The following is a 20,484-nucleotide window of genomic DNA, read 5'->3' on the forward strand; positions in this document are numbered from 1 at the left end:
GATCCAGAAAAAGATCAGGGTATGGATGAACAAGAAGAAAATTGCCACAGCCCTCATGAAGTTTTACAGATGAGAAATTGTTATAAAATACATTAAGCTCCTGAATAATGTAAACATGCTCCCAGTAATCTTTTTATTGTTGCCTCAACCTTTTTTTTTTTTTGCCACAGATTTCAATAGCATTCTCTTAGAGTTTTCCCTGTAATGATGGGACTACAGCTCTATTTTAAAAAGGAAACAGAGGAGAAGAAAATAGTATTCAATGCTTAGGACTTCAGAGTTGTATTGTGGTACATCTACTCCACTGACACCTATGGTCATGCATTCTGGAATCATATTTTGCAAATATTACCTCCTTTTACTATCTGAAATTGTCTTACACATATTTATTTATTTTCTTGCTTATTTCCCATCTTTTCCCATTAGAAAGTGGATTTCTTCTAAGAAAGCAGGGACTTATCTATCTTCCCCACAGTATCCCCAGGGTCTGATAAGTGCCAAGCACACAGAGCACCCAACAAACACTCAACGAACGAATAAATAAAATTCAAATAATAAATAAATGACTATTTCACATAGGGAGTTAAGACTAACTTCCAGCACCTGTGTCAGCAGTGCATTTTCCCCTGAGCAAGAGTTCTTCTCCTAAATGACATTACCAAAAGTACAAGGAGGACTGTGTCTACACTTGCATTTCCAGCTTTACCATGCTCTGGAAATACTATCTCAGCACACAGCAAGAAGCATAAAGCCTGGGAAATGGCTGTTCTGATGACAGAGTGCTAGGAGAAACAGGGCAAAGGAAGGCAAAGGGAATCCTGCAACCCTGGTTCCAGGGTTACAACTAGGTGTCCCTGCCTCACAGAAGTGACACTGCAGAGCTTTCTGTTACCTCCTAGTGGCAGCTGTGCTTTGGACACCAATATATTACTACTCATACTTAATTTATGCAATATACGATCACAATTTAGAAACTTTAAGCAACGCCAACTGCCTCTATTATAAACGCTTTAGTAAATGCCAAAATATCAGTGCCTCTCAAGTCTCCAAACTCTCCCTCTCACACACACTCAAATTCGTCTCAATTTTACAAACCTAAGCATCAAGGCCCAAGTTTTCTCTATTTTATCATCACTGCAGCATCCTCTCTCCCTCCCCGCACCTCACCTTCTGCTACCCACCCGCAAAATTCACTCATTCATTCATTTATGCATTTATTTATACACTTCATAATCAGCTATTAGCATCATTTTCTGTGTCTAACCATTGTGAAATAATGTTTCATTGGCAAATAAAAGAACTCCAACTCCTGCTAATTCTCTGCCAATCACTGCAGATAGTTATCAAAAGTGCCTGCTGGTCCAGTCCACTGCCAGGTGGAACCCTCTTTCTCTTCTCTGGTTCAGGTCCCTTCAGGCAATGGCAGCTCCTTTACAGGCTTTGTGCACAAAAGGCACGTCACTACTGCCTTCCCCACTCACATGAAGGCCTCTCTCCCTCCCTCTTCTCTACCCCGGACACCGGCCAGCCCTGAACAAGTTCCCAGATACTGCCAGGGTTGAGGCTGGAGGCCAGACAAGCCAGATACCCGGGAAGCTCAGTGATGGTCAGTGTGTTGGAAAAAGCTGTAATTCCACCTACAACTGTTGCTTTTCTCTCCTTTTGAAGTCAGCTTCAGAGTAATAGTGGATGCACCTTACTTAGATCTTAAGAGGAAAAAGAAGAGGAAAAAGGATGTCGAGAAAACATTTGGGCTTACCAAATCAGGGTGTGTGAGCTATAAGGCGCAGTCTTTAATTCTTTTAATTTCAATTCTTTAAATCTTTAATTCTAAATTCTTTTATTTTTTAACCAACTACCATCTACTAGCACCATCTCATAAAGAAAACAATAAAACAGTAGCAAGAATATGATCTTAGTGTAAGAAGCAGTACTTCCAAAGAAAAAACATTAGATAACCTTATACCAACACATCTGAAAAAAATAATAGCATGGTAAGTGGGACATTTCTTTTTTTATTGTCCTGAATATCTGCCATGAATAAGGTCCAACGTTGTAGTGGACCAAGGGTAATTAAGTAGACTATTCTAAAGGGAGCATCCACGTGAAAAGAGAATGGTGCTCCTCACAGCCCAAGCCAACCAATCAGGGATCAAGAAGATCATCCATAAAGAAAGGAGGTGCCTGCATGAATGAGAGAGAACAACTCATTGCCTAGCTGGACATGTGTTTATGAGGTATCCTTGCTGATCTGCCTCTCATGTCTATTTGAGTAGGAAGGAAAGAGAATTAGAGAGGAATGGCAGGATGAGCGGTAGATGAGAAAAGGGAGAGGGTGGGTGTAGGGTAAAGCCTGGACAATGGAGTAGTGGTATGAACAACTATCGTTTGGCAGGGCAACAATGCCACTTTGAGCTCAGCTGAGATGAAGGAGAAAGCTTTCACTCAGATATGAAACGGAAGTTTTAAATCAAATGGACTCATAGAAAAATGGGAAACAGAATTTGAGAACTCTGCGTACCCTGAGAAAGAGCTGTTCTACAAAGCACAGTTGGGCTCAGTGAGAAGAGAAAAATAAAACATTTTTATGTTTGAGTCCCATGAAGTTAAGACTATATAATGAACCAAATATAAAATAGTTTTCTAAGTTGGCTGCAAATCAAGGAAAACTTCCCTATGGATCAGCACAGGCCCAAAGAGCAGCTTTCAGGAAAGACTTGATCTAGTCCAAGACTTCATTTGACAGATGAGGAAAATGGTGCTCAGCTTGCACTTCAGGACCCACATGACCATACTGTTTTCTATCCTTATGCTTTTTGCACTCTGGATATTCCATATTTCAGCCAGTTCCACCTGATAGATGCTAGCCTGGTTAGCAAACTCAATACTGGGCAGTAAAATAATAGAATATTACTTTCACAGAGGTGGTAGGAAGAAAAGTGTAGTAGCTCCACTAAATTCCACGGCCCCACCTTTCACTGGTCATAGTCATTTTTTTAATTCATGCTTCATCTGTCCTTCCATTTTCCTCTTGCTTTTGCTGCCACCTTCCTCCATCACTCTTTTCTTTTCATCCCCTTTCCTGGGGTCAATTACAGCAAATGGCAGAGTGATAGTTAAGAAAGGAAGAGACATCACTTCAGATTCTTGCCAACCAAAAGCCAACATATTCTAATAGATACACCTTAGTATTAACAGGCAAATGTCATTATATTTTACATTTTGGACCACCAAAATTAAGTGATAAGATTAAATGATAATCAAAATATTAATATATAAAAGTACAAAATCATAGTTTCTATTTTAAATGTGCTAAAACTGACAACATCAAATTACTATCAATTTCTCACAAAGAGAAACTGGGGCTGGGTTATTGCTATTTTCCTTTGCTTAAACATAATGAAATTGATCATGTAGCTTACAAAGCATTTTTCAATTTGCCAATCTAAAGGTTCAAAATTCACAGATATGCATACAACAGGTTATGCATGTACAATATATGTACGGCACATTGCCCTCCTTTCCTTTAAGGAAAAAACTGAAGATGCATCTTATTTCACAACTATGAACAAGTACTTAGGCATTTAAGATGGATAATGTTATAATAATAAAGATCTTAATTCTCAAACATAAAACAAGTGATTTCATCTCCTTATCCCAGTCACCATCATTTCAAGATATACATAAATAGGAATGACTATTAAAAACATATTACTACTGATGAAAATTTCCAATGGTTTGACTTTGAATCATCACTACTCAATTCTTCACACCCATCTTCTATGACTATGCTCTTAGAAGCTAATAAATGTAAAAGGCAAGCTTTTAGTAGAAACCGAGAAGAGAAACAATTGTAGTCTGGGTACCATTTCTCAGATGCTGTTTGAGAAATGCAGAGCAAGTCCCTGATGGCTTCCCTTCTGCATCTTTCCCGTGTGAGTCAGTTGCTAGGAAACGTGAAAGAAAGGGATTCAGTATTAGGTCCGGGGAACAATGAGCAAGCTTAATAGTTATCTGAACACTAACACATAACCTTCATAACCTGCTGTCTAGCTGAGGAAGCTGAAGATTACAGGCGATGTTTTTCCAGAGAAACAGATTTTGAGCTCCATCCTTTAACTATTACAAACAGATTCTGATATCCACTGCAATAAGAAGTCACAGCTGTAGACATCTTAAAATCTTTTTTTCAGCCAGAAGTTGCACCCATCCTGCTATCCAAACTTACAGATGATAAGAACTCATCTTTTCACTGCTTCAAGCTGTATTTTGCTATTGCTGCACATATATACGCATGCACACATATGCACGTGCACACACACACACAATAGAAAAGAAAAAGAAAGGAAACACACATCACCACTACTATAAGAAGATACTTGCCGCAAAATAACCAAAAGAGAAAAGGGAGGGACTGGAAACAACTTAAGGGAAAATACACACACACGCCCACAGGTGCACATGCACACACACTCACACACATGTCAAATGCATTTCTCAGTCCTTCAGCTCTTGGTCTACCCGGACCTAAGAAACAGAAAAAGAGCTCCTGATGGTGAGTCGGGAAACGTGAGATCCAGGGCTTCACTTGTGTGACTTTGAAAAAGTACCTTAACTCCTCTAGAAGTTTTTTTCCCAGAAAATTAACAGAGTAATGCTAACCTCAACAAGTTTTTGAGAGGATGGGATGAGATAATGCACGCGTAAGCATTTTAAAATTGTATAGCATCATACATGAAAAGACAGTATCATTATCTTCTTCATAAAATGGTCATTCCAGTGAAAAGGAATATGAACGGGACTCAATATTGGAAAATCAAAATTAAGCCAACTAAAAAACATTGATGGATGAGATGGGGTTTTCTTTCCCAAAAATGTCATACATAAATTAGACTGTTTCATTAGTATTAACATACACAAATTACACTGTTTCATTCATATTAACTTGGTGTGAGTTACTGACATGAGAAAGCAATGATTTAAAGTGAACAAACAGGGGCTGGCCCAGTGGCACAGTGGTTAAGTTCGCACGTTCCGCTTCGGTGGCCAGGGGTTTGCTGGTTCGGATCCTGGGTGCGGACATGGCACCGCTTGGCAAGCCATGCTATGGTAGGCGTCCCACATATAAAGTAGAGGAAGATGGGCATGGATGTTAGCCCAGGGCCAGTCTTCCTCACTAAAAAGAGGAAGATTGGCAGTGTATGTTAGCTCAGAGCTAATCTTCCTCAAAAAAAAAGAAAAGAAAAAAAGAAATCATACAAAGCCAGAAATAGACAATAAACTATATTATAAGCTGACACTGTTGAAAAAATAATAAATTGATATGGTTATAACCTGAAAAAAAAAACAGTTCCTGAATATTTCTGAGATTGATCTGGAATAAAAAGTCAGGTAAATAGACACATTTTCACTGTCTTAACCTAAGTTATCTCGTCTAAAAAATTAACAGCACATAACACCGCCTTACAGAAAAAAACAATATCCTCGATTTCCACAGTTTTTACCATTCCCAAATATTTTTTCAACTCACCCTCAAAATGACTCTGTGAGGTAGAAAAGACATGAAAAGAAGAGTAAAATGAAATGAGTGAAGTTAAATGACTTGCCCAAGGTCACAAACTAATAACCGAGGCAATCAGAATGAGAACACAGCTCTTCTGTCTTCTAAGTCAGCACTCTTTATTCTTGGGACTTAAGGACTCTTGGGGTATTGAAACTAGATTTTGCAAAATTCACTTTATTTAGCATCATTGGGACGTAAAAGTCTATAAATAAAATTAGATTTGCTGAAATTCTGCACATAATGACAAAAATGAATTTAGGTCAGAGAGAAAAATAATTCTGACCACTTATTCAGCAAATGTAACACTTTTAAGATATCAACCACCTTAAATTTTGGAAGTAGCATTTTTGTTGAGAATTTATTTCACTAGGTCAAATAGCTGGGAAAACACAATAAAAGATCAAAGAAAGGAAAGGAATTCCTGTAATTAATAACACAAGGCAAAACTTAACCTAGTAACTAGATTACTTTATTAACTAGATGATCTTATTAATCTACCACGCATATTTTCACTAGGCAAAAACCTTTCTTTAGCTAAGTGAAATTAAGGAGAATAACCGAACCATTGGACAACGAAACTTGGATCGGATTAAAGAAACTAGGCTTACTTAGCAGGAAGGGAAAACCAACTATCTGAAGATCAACTACAGTAAAACTTGTTTTATTGAGCACGTATTATGTGCCAGGCTAAGTGCTTTATGTGCATTGTCTCACTCAGTACTCACAACCACTCCATGAAGTGGATACCACTTCATAGCCATTTCACAAAGGAAGAGATGACAGTGAGGTTAAGTAATGTATCCAATAACTCACAGTTAAAACGCAGCAGAGCCACAGTTCACATCCCTTTGTTTGACTCCAAAGCCTGCATTGTTCATCACTACTTGACGGCCTTGATCCCTAACACAAGGAATAATGAGACATTGCCTATCACAACTGACATGTGAAGCAATGGGCCACCAGCGAAGCAAAAATTTCTAAATTGTGTTCACTATTAAACATAAAATGGATGAATGAGATTATGGAGTTTCCTCTAAAAGTCTTTTAAAAAAAGAACAAATTATCTTCATTCATTCACTCTTTCATGCAACAAAACTGTTGAGCACATGCCACAAACCAGGCACTCTCCTAGGTCCCTAAGACTCATTGAATAACATGACACAAAAATCGCTTCCCTTGAAGGATTCAAAGAATACTGAGGAAGGTAAAAGTATAGAAGAGATTTAAAAAGGCATTAATATGGGTAATGGCATAGGCTAAGGTTACAAACATGCCTCATGGAGAGGTTTCAAGAAGCTATTTTTCACTTTCTTGGCAACATAATAATATTCTGTTAGTTGAGAAAAGGCAAATCTCTGATGAGGCAAAATTGTGTGGACCAAATAAACAACTTTTTGATAGTCAGGCTTGATCCAAGGAGAAAATTTATACCACCTAAATAATAAATCAAGGTTAATTTTATGGCATGTGAATTATATCTTGATTAAAAAAGTTTTTTAAAGAATTAGTGAAATATATATCCTTCAGAAGAATTTTACTCAAAATATTATTTTATTATGTTTATTTTTATTATTTTTTTGCTAAGGAAGATTCACCCTGAGCTAACGTCTGTGCCAATTTTCCTCTATTTTTTAGTACGTGGGCCACCACAGCAAGGCTATTAACAGAGTGGTGCAGGTCCGTGCCCAGGAACTGAACCCGGCACTTGAAGCAGAGCATTCTGAACTTAACCACTAACCCACCGGGGCTGAACCCAAATACTATTAATATTATTATTATTTTTGAAACTGACATTAAACATAATACGAAAGAGAGAATTCAAGTTATATTATTTTAAAGAATCTGTTGACAAGTCGACCTACTACACCACAATGTCTCCTCCATAAGGACTAATGGTGCAAATCGGATCTCATGTCTTAAGAATCAGGAAAAGCTGCACCTCTCCTAAATAAGTAGTAAATTTTCATCAAGTGAACATATAGATGTAATAAGTGATTGTGTTGCTCTCTTTTCCCCTGCTGTTAGTATTTTTTATACAGTGACATTTTAATTTATTTATATCTACCTTATTACACACATACACGCAAGAATTTACAGAGGCTTTTAGAAATACATAAAGTAAATGCAAGTAACATACAAAAATAAGTGATGAAACATCAGTTAGAGACCCTGATTCTTGGTTAAGTCTTGTGGCTAAGTGACTCAGTAGGTGAACAATACATATAATAGGAGAAACACAAAACTGCTAAGAGCTTATAGAAGAAGTGCATAGGTTGTGGATAAGAAGATCCTAATAGAATACTATGTTAGTGACCTTCCAATCATGTCCATGCAAGGACATGACTGTCTTTTTTACACAAAATACCCATTTGGTCACTCACAGACATTAAAAAGCAAGCTCTTTCAAGGTGATCCCCTCTCCAAGGGGCCAACTAGTGACCCCCAACCCCCGGAAACATAGCAACTTGGAGTAAATCTGGCATGCCCAAGGTCTGTGGGGGTAAGGGGATGTTTCCTTTGACCTTTGACCTCTCCTCTACTAGAGCTGTCATCTTTCTTGACATGGGCCAGAGGCACTGATGTGCAGCAATCTGCTCTAGTCATCAACCATGACTTTCCAACCAACAGGGAAAACTATATCCAAAGAATCCGTCATGGTGGACATTTTGGCTATACGGGTGTGCCAATCAACATAGTAACAGAGGACAAGAGGACCTCTGGGGACATGGAGACATTCTACAACACATCCACATGGCCCTCAATGTTGCTGACCTCATTTCAGAGGGCTGTTGGGCCCAGCCAGGGACCAATTCTGAGACTGAGGAGGAACTGGAGCAGGACAGGGAGGAAATCCAGGGATAGACACCTCTGTTATATTTTTCTGTTTTTCTAAAATGAATGAATGAGTGTTTTAGTCAGAACTGCCATCTTCCAGTAATTCACCAAAATGACCAACACAAAGGGAGAGCAGAGAGGCACCTGCTATACGTTCTCTAGGCCTTTTAGAAAATATGGAGTTGTTACTTTGCCACATACATGGGAATCTACAAGAAAGGTGATATTGTAGACATTAAGGGAATGGGCGCTGTTCAAAAAGGAATGCCCCACAAATGCTACCATGGCAAAACTAGAAGAGTCTACAATGTTACCCAGCATGCTGGTGGTATTGTTGTAAACAAACAAGGGCAAGATTCTTGCCGAGAGAAGTAATGTACATATTGAACATATTAAGCACTCTAAGAACTGACATATTTTCCTGAAACGTGTGAAGGAAAATGATCAGAAAAAGAAGGAAGCCAAAGAGAAAGGTACTTGGGTTCAACTGAAGCGCCAGCCTGCTCCACACAGAGAAGCACATTTGTGAGAACCAGCAGAAAGGAGCCTGAGTGGCTGGACCTCATTCCCTATGAATTCATGGCAGGATGGGTGAAAAAAAAGACCTCTGGACTGTAAAAACGTCTCTCTTAACTGAGTACAAGTGTGGTGTTCTTTCCCCCCAAGAAATACTTGAAGTAAACTTAATTGTGTCCTAAAAAAATGGAATGAATGAATGAATATAATTTCTTGAGGTCAAAATATCAAACAAAATTTTTAAATGTTACATAGAACATTGACCCGACCCAAAGGAATATTTCAATGTCCACAGTTCATTAAGATTTTATTAAGAATAAAATTCTGGTGGCTGGCCCAGTGGCGTAATGGTTAAGTTCTTGAGCTCTGCTTCAGTGGCCTGGAGTTTGTGGGTTCAGATCCTGGGCATGGACCTACACACCACTCATCAAGCCATGCTGTGGCAATGTCTCACATACAAAAGAGGAAGATGGGCACAGATGTCACCTCATGGACAATCTTCCTCATGCCAAAAGAGGAAGATCAGCAACAGACCTTAGCTCAGGGCCTATCTTCCTCACCAAAAAAAACAAACCAAAACAAAACAATAACATTCTGTCGGGGCCAGCCCCATGGTGTGGTGGTGAAGTTTGGTGCGCTCTGCTTCAGTGGCCCGGGTTTGCAGGTTTGGATCCCAGGCGTGGACCTACACCATGCTGTTGCAGCAACCCACATGTAAAATAGAGGGAGATTGGCACAGATGTTAGCTCAAGGCTAATCTTCCTCAGAGAAAAAAAAAAAAAAGGTAAAATTCTGTCATTACATTATGTTGAACAAGTACTGTTACTGAGAACAGAGACACAACATATATAATTGTTAATGATGCTCAATATTTTTGCACTTTTATATCTATGTTGACGCTATTGCTATAGATTCCTATCTTTATACAGGGTTTAAATTCAGTAAATACTGCAATATATAGACATAAATAAGATACTTTCACAGCTTATTTATTGTACAACCTAAATGCTAAATTTTTCAATAAACTATACTTAAAAACAAAAAGCCAAGCAAAATAAACTATCAAAAACAGAGCTACACTGTTACTAGAAAATTCAAACTACTTAGTTTGAAATCATGTTGTTCACATCTATTCACTTATCCACCTTCAGTTCATGCTATTTCATCGAAATAAGATATTTTCAGGGAAAAAACAAAAATTATTTTGAACAATTTAAACCCTTTCAGCATGAAACAACGGATGGGATAACAGCCATTTACTTGCCTTACTCCATTTCCCTATTCAACACTTACAAATATCTATTTCACACTAAACAAACTGCAAGTCTGTGGGATGAGCCTCTGCTATTAAATTTGTTTTCAGTTGGAATACTTGAAGTAGCTGTTGAGTATAAGTAAACAGTGGACATTTTTATGAGGAACCCAATCTTACAAATCATAATGGCTCTTAACATGGGGTGACATCACCAAAAGGTAAACATGTGTTAGCAACTTCAAGAATAAAATTGTTGGAGGCTTTTGGTAACTGACCGGGAAAGGCAGAAAGTTAAAACTTCTTTATTCCTTGTAGCAACAATTATTAGTTTCTTTTTGTTATTCATTTATTTATAATTTCCTCTACTCTAAAAAAACCGAAATGGATTTGAAGCATATGTTTATGATTTCCAAATCAAATTAAATATTTCCTTATTCTGCCACTTCATATATGAGAGGATTTTATCTGGCAATTGGGCCGAGAGGCACTACATTCTAAAAACAACTAATTCTGCTGCTTTTAAAATGAGTGAGTCTCTGATACTAGCTCAAAGAACTCAATTCTGACAACTATTAACACCTTTTATTATCAGTCTAAGCGGCAATTCTAACAAGGTTTTATTATAATGCAATCTAATTATTTACCAGCAGTAACTCATTAGCAACACAAAATGAGACATTACTAATAAATTACAATTGCCAGAGGATACTGTTTTAGATTTCTGATGGTAAAAACACAATTAACTATATCTAAAAATGCCTCAGCAGACTGCACTTTACAGTGAACACTTGAGGTTATCGTACTGCAGGTCACCAGTACGCAACAGATGAAAAGGCTCTCTGTACGGTGGATATTGGGGTTAGAGATATTTCTGTCGTGCATGGCTCATGTTATAGAGATTATGAAATTGTTCTTCGAAGATGGCCACCTGACTTAGAATTTATTCATTCGTTCTGCAACTTCTCACATCAGTATTTGTCTAACTCCTTGTCTCTGAACGCTGCAGTCATCAAGGATAAAATAAAAACCACCTTGAAAAACATGACTGTCTTCCAAAAACTGCATGCCTCAACATAAATTGGACCAACTAAACTATGGTGATACTCTATGTTTGAACATTCATAAATCTACACAATGATTTCACAGAGAAAAAGTTATTCCTCTATACTAGAACAGAGCAGACCAAAACCATACCACACGAGATCCCAATATGCAGGGTAAAGTATGATTATTCATTACACAAACTACCGATCAATAATATAGACCTGTGATTCATAAGTGAGAAAAGGATACTCACTCAATGGGCATCACTCACAGGCTCCCTGCCCTGCTCTGTTTCCCACCTCCACCATCTCCCCAAAGGAAGAATGATGGAGATCACAATGGGGGTGCGACAGAGAGAAATATTTGAAAACTGCTCATCTAGAAATGGAAACTTATATATAGTTCAGAAAATAAAATTTTGTAAATTAAATCTGCTATACAATCAGGATAAAACTTGGTTTTTCAAAAACACCTATTGAGGAGGAGTTATGAATTATGCTAGCCTCAACTTCTGCTTCAAGCAGAATAGTGTATGAATTACTCTATTTAACAACTAGAATCTTACATAAATTTCAATGCATATGATTTTTTTTAAATTTTCTTTTTGGTGAGGAAGATTGACCCTGAGCTAACATATTGCCAATATTCCTCTTTTTGCTTGAGGAAGATTATCGCTGAGCTAACATCTGTGCCAATCTTCATCTATTTTTTGTATGTGGGCCGCCACCACAGCGTGGCTTGATGAGCCACATGTAGGTCTGTGCTTGGGAGCCAAACCTGCAAACCCTGGGCTGCTGAAAAGGAGCATGCAAACTTAACCGCGATGCCACTGGGCCAGCCCTAAATTTCAATGCATATGATTTTTTAATGCAGTACTAGCTTCCTAAGAAAGTAATGGATATCTCCAAAGAATAAGGAACTGAAGAGAGAAAATCAATACTTAACCAAATAATTAATGGGAGCTGATATCAAGAACCAAACCTAAAATTTAGAGTTGCCCTGTAGGCAAACAGCTGTAAGGGTTCCTGAGTCGTCAAGTCTAAGCCTTGGGCATGCTGCATAGTTGGGCAGCTAATTCTGAGACTCCTATTAAGGTGGATTACTGAAGGGACTAACAACATTCCAATTCCCTAATATGCCTTAACTCGATATAAAAAAGCAAATCCTTCCCAAAGAGAAGAAACCCTTGGCAAGTATTGTATTTTTACTTTAAGACGCGCACTGAATCTATAATTTACTGAGTACTTACAAAGAAATTTTTCTCATTATTTCATATAATACCACAAACAAAAAATATTACCCCCATTTTATAGATGAGGAAACTGAGGTACAGAAAGTGTAAGTAATTTATCCAAAGACACAAAGCTAATAATTGGTGGTAGTGGGATTTAAGCCCAGGCAGTCTAATTTCAAAGCAATATCCTTAACTATCATGTTATTCTGTTCCTTGTATTCATAAAAATAATAATCATAAACATTTACTATGTGATAATTGTGTGCCTAGCACTGTTTTAAGCCATTTAGATGTACTAAGTAATTTAATTCTCACACACACCCAATGAAATTTACAGATGAGGAAACTGAGCCAGAGAGAAGTTAAGTAATGTGTAAAGGTCACCCAGCTCCTTAGCAGTAGAGATGGGCTTTGAACCCAGGCACTCTGACTTCTGAGTTTATGCTCATAACCACATCACCATTCTGCTTCCCAAATACTGGTTCATGTAATTTGTTTATCAACTCTCTAAGGGAATTTCCATTCCTGTCACACACAGCTGATTCTCAAGGAGAAAAGAAATAAATCTGCATAAAAAGGCAAAAGGCTTCTGGGAGGTGGAGAGACCAGGACCTCTTCTTTGGATCCCTAAGTGCAGTTAGCGAAACATGTTCGGGGACATGTTTTCATAGCAGACCAGGAGGGCCCCTGACAAAAGCTTAGTGGCAGGGATATGAAACAAGATCTCTGAAATAAAAATTTGTACACGGAGGAAAGAAAGCACCTAAGCCCTGCCCACACCAGGATTTGAGAGCTTGTAGAAAAACAAGGCTCAATACAACAGAATGAATAGCTGCTCAAGGATGTGCCTCTGGACAACTGCCATAATTTATAGGAGCAACAGCAGAGTCTGGGCGTAGGAACCAAAAAGAGCCATAATCTGTTGTGCTAGGCAGAGGCATGCGCCGCGTCCCGCCCCCCGCCCCTCCCAAAAAGAAAGAGACAATTTCCACACACTATTCCCTGGAACTTTCACATACATGGCCTTCTTTATCTTATTATTTATCATCTATTATCTTTCTGTTACATTATATGGCAAAAGAAACTTCCAGATGTGATTAAGGTTTTGTATCTTAAAATAGGGGTATTATTTTGGATTACCTGAGTGGGCTCAATCTAACCATCTGAGCCCTTAAAAGTAGAAGAGGAAGGCTGGAGAGTCAGAGAGGTGTGGTAGAAGAGCAAGATAGATGGGGCAGAAGGCAAGGTCAGAGACACTTGAAGGGTGAGAAGGATTCAACCTGTTCTTGCTGCGTCTCAAGCAGGGAATCACGAACCAAGGAACGCAGGCAGCCTCTAGAAGGTGAGAATAACCACAGCAAGGAAATGGGGCCCTCAGTCCTAAAACCACATGGAAACGAATTCTGCCAACAACTTGAGTGAGCTGGAAACAAATTTCCCCCAGAGGCTGGCCAATACCTTGATTTTTGGTTTACTGGGATACAAGTTAAAAAAGCAGCTATGACAACCTGGACTTCTGAACTACAGAACTGAGACATCATAAATTTGTGGTAATTTGTTACGACAGTCATAGGAAACCAATATACCTTGATAGCCAGGTGGAACATCTTCACAACCTAGAAGGAACCAGAAAGCCCACCTCAGTGGCAGGGAATTCCATAATAGCTAGCAGGCCAAGGTGATGCCAGTTCCCACCTTATAGACTAAGCATAGCCCCAAGTTTTCTGGAAAATTCAATTCAAGTGGTGGGCTGCAAGTTAGGGATGATTCTAAAAATGGTGATAAATAGACAAGTAAGGGTTTAAGAGACTCAATCCAAAGAATACATTTAAATGATGTGCCCTTTTGGCTCTCTGTGCAGCACCATGGCAGTTGGCAAAAACAACCACCTTATGAAAGGTGGCAAAAAAGGAGCCAAGAAGAAAGGTCAATCTATTTTCTAAGAAAGATTGGTATGATGTGAAAGCACCAGTTATGTTCAATATAAGAAATATCAGAAAATCACAAGAGTTTGTTCACAAGAACTCAAGGAACCAAAATTGACTGATGGCCTCAAGGGTTTCTGAAGTGAGCCTTGCTGATCTGCAGAATGACAAAGTTACCTTTAGGAAATTCAACCTATTTACTGAGGATGTTCAAGGCAAAAACTATCTAGTTTCCATGGCATGGATCTTACCCATGACAAAATGTGCTCCCATGGTGAAAAAATGGCAGATCATGACTGAAGCTCACGATGATGTCAAGACTACAGACGGTTATTTGGGTTATTTGCTTCGTCTGTTCCAGGCTGGTTTCACTAAAAAAAATGCAACAATCAGATTAGGTCACCTCTTATGCTTAGTACCCACAGGTCTACCAAATCCAGAAGATGGAAATCATGACCTGAGAGGCGCAGACAAATGACTTGAAAGAAGTGGTCAACAAACTGACTTCAGATAGCATTGGGAAAGATTTGGAAAAGGCTTGCCAATCTACCTATCCTCCCCAAAATGTTGTCTTTAGCAAAGCAAAAATGCTGAAAAAGCCCAGCTTGAACTGGGAAAAGTCATTGAGGTTTATGGTGAAGGTAACAATTCTGGAAAAGCTACTGGGGATGAGACAGGTGCTCAAGTTGAATGAGCCGAAGGTATGAGCCACCAGTCCAAGAATCTGCTTAAAATTCAGACTTTTAATAGTGACAAATACAAAGTCTTATTTGTGAAATAAAAATTTTTTACATGATGTGACCAAGTTTGCAGAGCAAGCTGAATAACTTCAAATGTTTAATGGGAACTCAATATTTAAAACAACCCTAATGTTGAACTGTCTATAAATTCAGTTTCTCATACATAAAACTTACTTAAAATGAGGTAAACCTGAACATTGAGTCAAATGTCTAATTTTTTGTTCAACGGGGCAGTAAATAAGTTGGAAGCACATATGCTGGCGAGACCTAAGTCTTTTCTAAACTTTGAAAAGTCTTAGAATCAATTCAGCTTCCTAGTATAGACATACCAGGCAAACGGTGAAAAATCCTGGACTCCTCAATGGCATTCAGCACCACAAATCAAGCTGGGAATTACATTTGGTAATTCTCTATTCTACGCCAATCACTGTGCTTGGTCTTTTACAAACTTCGTCTCATTCAATCTCAAAACAACTCAGCAAGATAGGTATTGCTTGGGGCCAGCCCCGTGGCCGAGTGGTTAAGTTCGCCACTCTGCTTCAGCGGCCCAGGGTTTCCGTGGTTCGGATCCTGGCCGTGGACACAGCACCGCTCATCAGGCCATGCTGGGGCGGCATCCCACATGCCACAGCTAAAAGGACCCACAACTAAAAATACACAACTATGTACTGGGGGACTTTGGGGAGAAAAAGGAAAAATAAAATCTTTAAAAGAAAAAGATAGGTATTGCTATTTCCATTTTTTTTTTAATCAAAACACTAAAATTCAGAGAGGTGAAGTAACTTGCCCAAGGTTACCGTTACTCAGGCAATAAGGGACAGAGCTCTTACTCTGACCTGGTCCATTTCCAGAGAGCATGACTAAGACATCTTATTCTCAATCATAAATACAAAAATGCAAAATACTTTAGCAGCCATCCTGAAAGGCCATGAGGTGGCAATATTATTCCATGAATTGATTAACCTCTTAATCTACCTCTCTGCCTTCCTTTCTCCTCCTTTTCCCTTCACAGCCTATTTGCCTCTCTCTGGATTTCAATATACAGTCCCATATAAGAAACAAAAGTTAAAAAAGAGTAAAAAATCCTCTCTGTAGTTTTATGATACACAAGCTTTAGAACCAATGAATCAAAAATATTGGCCTTCTTTCTTTTAATTAAATTATGTATATTTTTAAAATCTTCATAAATGAATAAACTTTCAAAGTTGCTTTTTAGAAAAACAGAGAGAGACAAACAGAAACTAGGGTTAAATCCTTAAATCTAGTATTTTGTACTAATCATCCTCTCCTTCTCTTCTATCTTTCTCAGCTGTCCTGTCTCTTCTCCCCTCTGTCCTCACTGCATGCACATTATCATTACTGTTTAGAGATATCAGTATAAACTCCTGTTTGGCTTAATGTAGATACAGATGGTTACATCTAGAAATATTTATAGATATGTGCATCTACATGGAATTGTATACACACATATATTTCCTTGCTCTCAGCTGAGAGGGCCTAGAAACAATAACACCCAAGTAGCAATGACTACATGGCACACCGATCTTGGTTTCTAATACTGTTCTCAAATTAGAGAAACTTGGAGAAAAGGCTCATTCTAGAACTGGGACATGAAATATAAAAGATAACTCTGGAGCATCTTACAGCGTCAGAAAGTAAGGAAATGCTTTTAAAAAAAAAACCCCACAATGATGGGAATATGTCAAAGGGACATAAAGGTCAGCTAAAAGAGCTTCCAGCACCCAAGCCTGAACAATTTACGCAAGAAAATAAAGTATATTGGATGATAACCCAATGTATAAAGTAAATATCCATGAGTCCATACTGATGATAAACAAGTGATTGAATAAAGAAATAAATGGAGGAGAAGAGACAAATCACCCATGCAGAAGAATTTCAAATAATTTATGTAGATACTTGTCCTCAAAGAGGTGAAGCACAACTTCCACCCCTAAGTGAGGGCTGCACTGTACTGATTTCTGAAGAGGACAGCACAGAAGAGGGTAGAACGGGAGAGGAACTTCACCACAGAGAAACCTGACAGTGTGGGGATCAAGTCAGCATCAGTAGTGATAATCATGTTGATAGTATGTATTCTTGATAGGACGATGTTATGAAAATGGCACTTTATCTTCATGGTCATCCTCCCAAAAACCCATAACCCCAGTCTAATCATGAGAAAACATCAGACAAATCCCAGCTGAGGGTCTCTCTACAAAATATCTGGTATTCCTCATTTCTATGAGGGTCTGAGAAACTGTCACAGTGCAGAGAAGCCCAGGTGACATGATGACTAAATGTAATGTGACACCTTGTATAGGATCCTGGAACAGAAAAATGGCCATCCGGTAAAACCAATGAAATTTGAATAAAACATGAGGTTTAGGCAAAAAAATAAGGTGTAAATATTGGTTTATTAATTTTAACAAAAGTGCCATACTAATGTAGGATAGGGGAAACTGTATGATTCCACTTACATGAGGTAACTAGAGTAGTCAAATTCATAGACAGAGCATGTAGAATGGTGGTTGCCAGGGGCAGCAAGGAGCTAACATTTAACTGGTACAGAGTTTCAGTCACGCAAGATGAAAAGGGTTGTGGAGATGGATGGTGCAATATTATAAATGTACTCAATACCGCTGAACTGTAACCTAAAAATGGTTAAGATAGTCAATTTTATGTTGGATTGTACAACAATCAAATCTTTTCTTTTTTAATTCCAATTTTCTAAGTAGAGATCCTTTGGTAAATGTTGGCTAACCCTAATTTATCTGTAATTGCTTAACATTGTTGAGAAAGATACACTTTTGCTAGAAACAAATTAGAACAGAAAAATGTTCACCTTCTGAGACTTAAAAAAATCACTGAAGGTATAAAGAAAACAAAGAAAGGCCTGCAGCTATGGTATGAAGAGATCTCTAAATCCAAATGATCTTTGTCATTCACAGAATAGATGAAGGAAAGAGTGAAATTCACTTGAGGTTGTTCCATGTAGGCAGCAAAAAATCCCTCACCTGGAGGTACACTTGCACTTTAATGTTGGTAATGGCCATTCAGGGGCTGCTGCTAATCCTGAATGACAGCTTGCAAAGGCTGTGTGAACGGGGAGCTGGGAGGGTAGGTGGGTATGCTGATCACTTAAACTAAAAAGACAACTCAGAAAGTGAGACCCCAAGTTAGTGGTTCTCAAAGGCTGACACCTAGACCTGCAGTGGTTCTCAAAGGGCAGCGCAAAACACCAGCATCAGCATCACCTGAAAACTTGTTAGAAACGCAAATTCTCAGGCCGTGCCCCACACCTACTGACTCAGACTTCCGGGCTTGTGGCCCAGCAACCTGAGTTTTAACAAGCTCTCTCTCCAGGTGATTCTGATGCACACTAATTGAGAACCACTGCTCTCAACCATACTAAGCAGCATGTTACCGCCAAAGGCTATTTATTTTAAGTCAGTAGTTCTCTAAATGGGCTGCACATGAGTATCATCTGGAAGCTTCTCAGGTTGGGCACCAGCTCAGAGAGTCTGACTTAGAGTTTTTGCTTATTTGTTAGCTTAGATTCCTAGCATCCCAATGTTCAGCCAGGGTTGGAAATCGTGTCTTTAAAGGATTTCATAACCTCACCAACAGGGTTAAAAATTTAAGGAAGGAAAATAGTGTATGCATGTTTTAAGTCTAAAAATACTCCTCTTCCTGCCAAATAAATATAAATTAATAAGAGCCATGTAGAGTCAGCTAATACTTAGGCAAAATATAAAGTTGAAAGTAATAACATAGGATTAAAGTAAAACTACACAAGTCCATTGGGAAAAACATAAGAATGCAAAACTAATTTTTTTCCAAAAACAAATTTTGAAATATATAAGCTATAACAGCGAGTGGTGAGAAAAACTGACTTTGCAACTCAGGCACACCTAGGCAAGAGTTTGTGGCTGTGTCATCTTTCAGCTGTAGTATTCTGGTTAACTTCATTTTTCTTTCCTAAGCCTCCACTTCTCATCTGTAAAACAGTCAGTATTATGAACTCATATCAAGGAGATGTTTTGAGGATTAAACAGAGAAAACATGGAAAGCATTTGGCACAGTAATTGGTACACAGCTGATGCTCAATAAGTGTAGGCTTATTAGTCAGAAGAAAATTGTATGAAAGTGAAAATTAGTAACAAAACAATGCATAAGTTTTAAGAGTCTGGTAAAACGTCTTCCTGATAGTCTAAGCCAAGAAAAAAAGAATTAGAGGCCAGCCCGGTGGTGCAGCGGTTAAGTGCACACGTTCTGCTTCGGTGGCCTGGGGTTCATCGGTTTAGATCCTGTGTGCAGACATGGCACCGCTTGGCACGCCATGTGTGGTAGGCATCCCACATATAAAGTAGAGGAAGATGGGCACAGATGTTAATCAGGGCCAGTCTTCCTCAGCAAAAAGAGGAGGATTGGCAGCAGTTAGCTCAGGGCTACTCTTCCTCCAAAAGAAAGAAAAAAGAATTAGGACAATAACAATACTAAAAATGTCTGGGAAGTTCTCCACATATTATGCGGAGAAAGCAAGGACAGTTAAGTGTGGACACTGTACTCACCTCCCCTCCCCTCCTAGCAACAGAAGCAATCAGCTGTTCACTCAGCTCCCTCTTGGGATGAAGTTCTTCACACGAGTTATACAGATCATGCCTTTCCAGTCTGCTCGACAGCTTTCAAATATGGATAATAATTCTTATTCTCTTAGATGCCAAGATCATATTCTTAATTTCCTCATTAACTTAATCATTAATAATGAAAAGAAATTCCCGTTAGAGTATCTGTAATGCTAGTACGCATACATTTACTTCTGATTTTTCCAGTGTGCAGTAGTGAGCCATTAATTAGTTATTCATAAGGAAGATTAGTCAGATCTTCTAATTAGCAAGTGGACATGTGTGTCCAACTAGTCATTTACTTTCTTTCTTTTTCACTAAACGTGGCCCAGCATAAGAATTTCTTGAAACTATTGAACCCCTCCCACCTTCGCTCTGTGGCTGAGGAAAGAAGTGGTCAGGCTGCAGGACACAAGCACATGCTGGAGGCAGGGAGCAGTCATTTGCTCACGTTGCTATTAGAAACAGAGCTGGTGGAATTACCAGTAATTTTCTTTTCTTTTCTTTTCTTTTTTTGAGGAAGATTAGCCCTGAGCTAACTATTACCAATCCTCCTCTTTTTTCTGAGGAAGACTGGCCCTGGGCTAACATTGATGCTCATCTTCCTCTACTTTATATGTGGGACGCCTATCACAGCATGGCATGCCAAGCGGCACCATGTCTGCACCTGGGATCCAAATCAGCGAACCCCAGGCTGCTGAAGAGGAACATGTGAACTTAAGCGCTGTGCCACCTGGCTGGCCACAC

The 20,484-nt window shown here is 38.7% G+C and overlaps 1 protein-coding gene, 1 non-coding gene and 2 pseudogenes across 2 annotated transcripts in view; 3 read left to right on the forward strand and 1 right to left on the reverse strand.

The window, feature by feature from the left end:
• SLC2A13 (solute carrier family 2 member 13) overlaps window positions 1-20,484 on the reverse strand; it is a 332,721-nt gene that overhangs the window by 215,921 nt on the left and 96,316 nt on the right. The gene's annotated exons all lie outside the window — the stretch shown is intronic.
• On the forward strand, window positions 7,965-8,103 carry LOC123280032 (small nucleolar RNA SNORA67). The gene has a single exon (XR_006518541.1). It is a non-coding gene; the product is annotated as a small nucleolar RNA SNORA67 (small nucleolar RNA).
• LOC106822411 (large ribosomal subunit protein eL21-like) lies at window positions 8,511-9,192 on the forward strand (annotated as a pseudogene).
• LOC106822459 (small ribosomal subunit protein eS1-like) lies at window positions 14,313-14,494 on the forward strand (annotated as a pseudogene).

This window comes from Equus asinus, chromosome 22 (assembly GCF_041296235.1).
Source record: "Equus asinus isolate D_3611 breed Donkey chromosome 22, EquAss-T2T_v2, whole genome shotgun sequence".
NCBI lineage: Eukaryota > Metazoa > Chordata > Mammalia > Perissodactyla > Equidae > Equus > Equus asinus.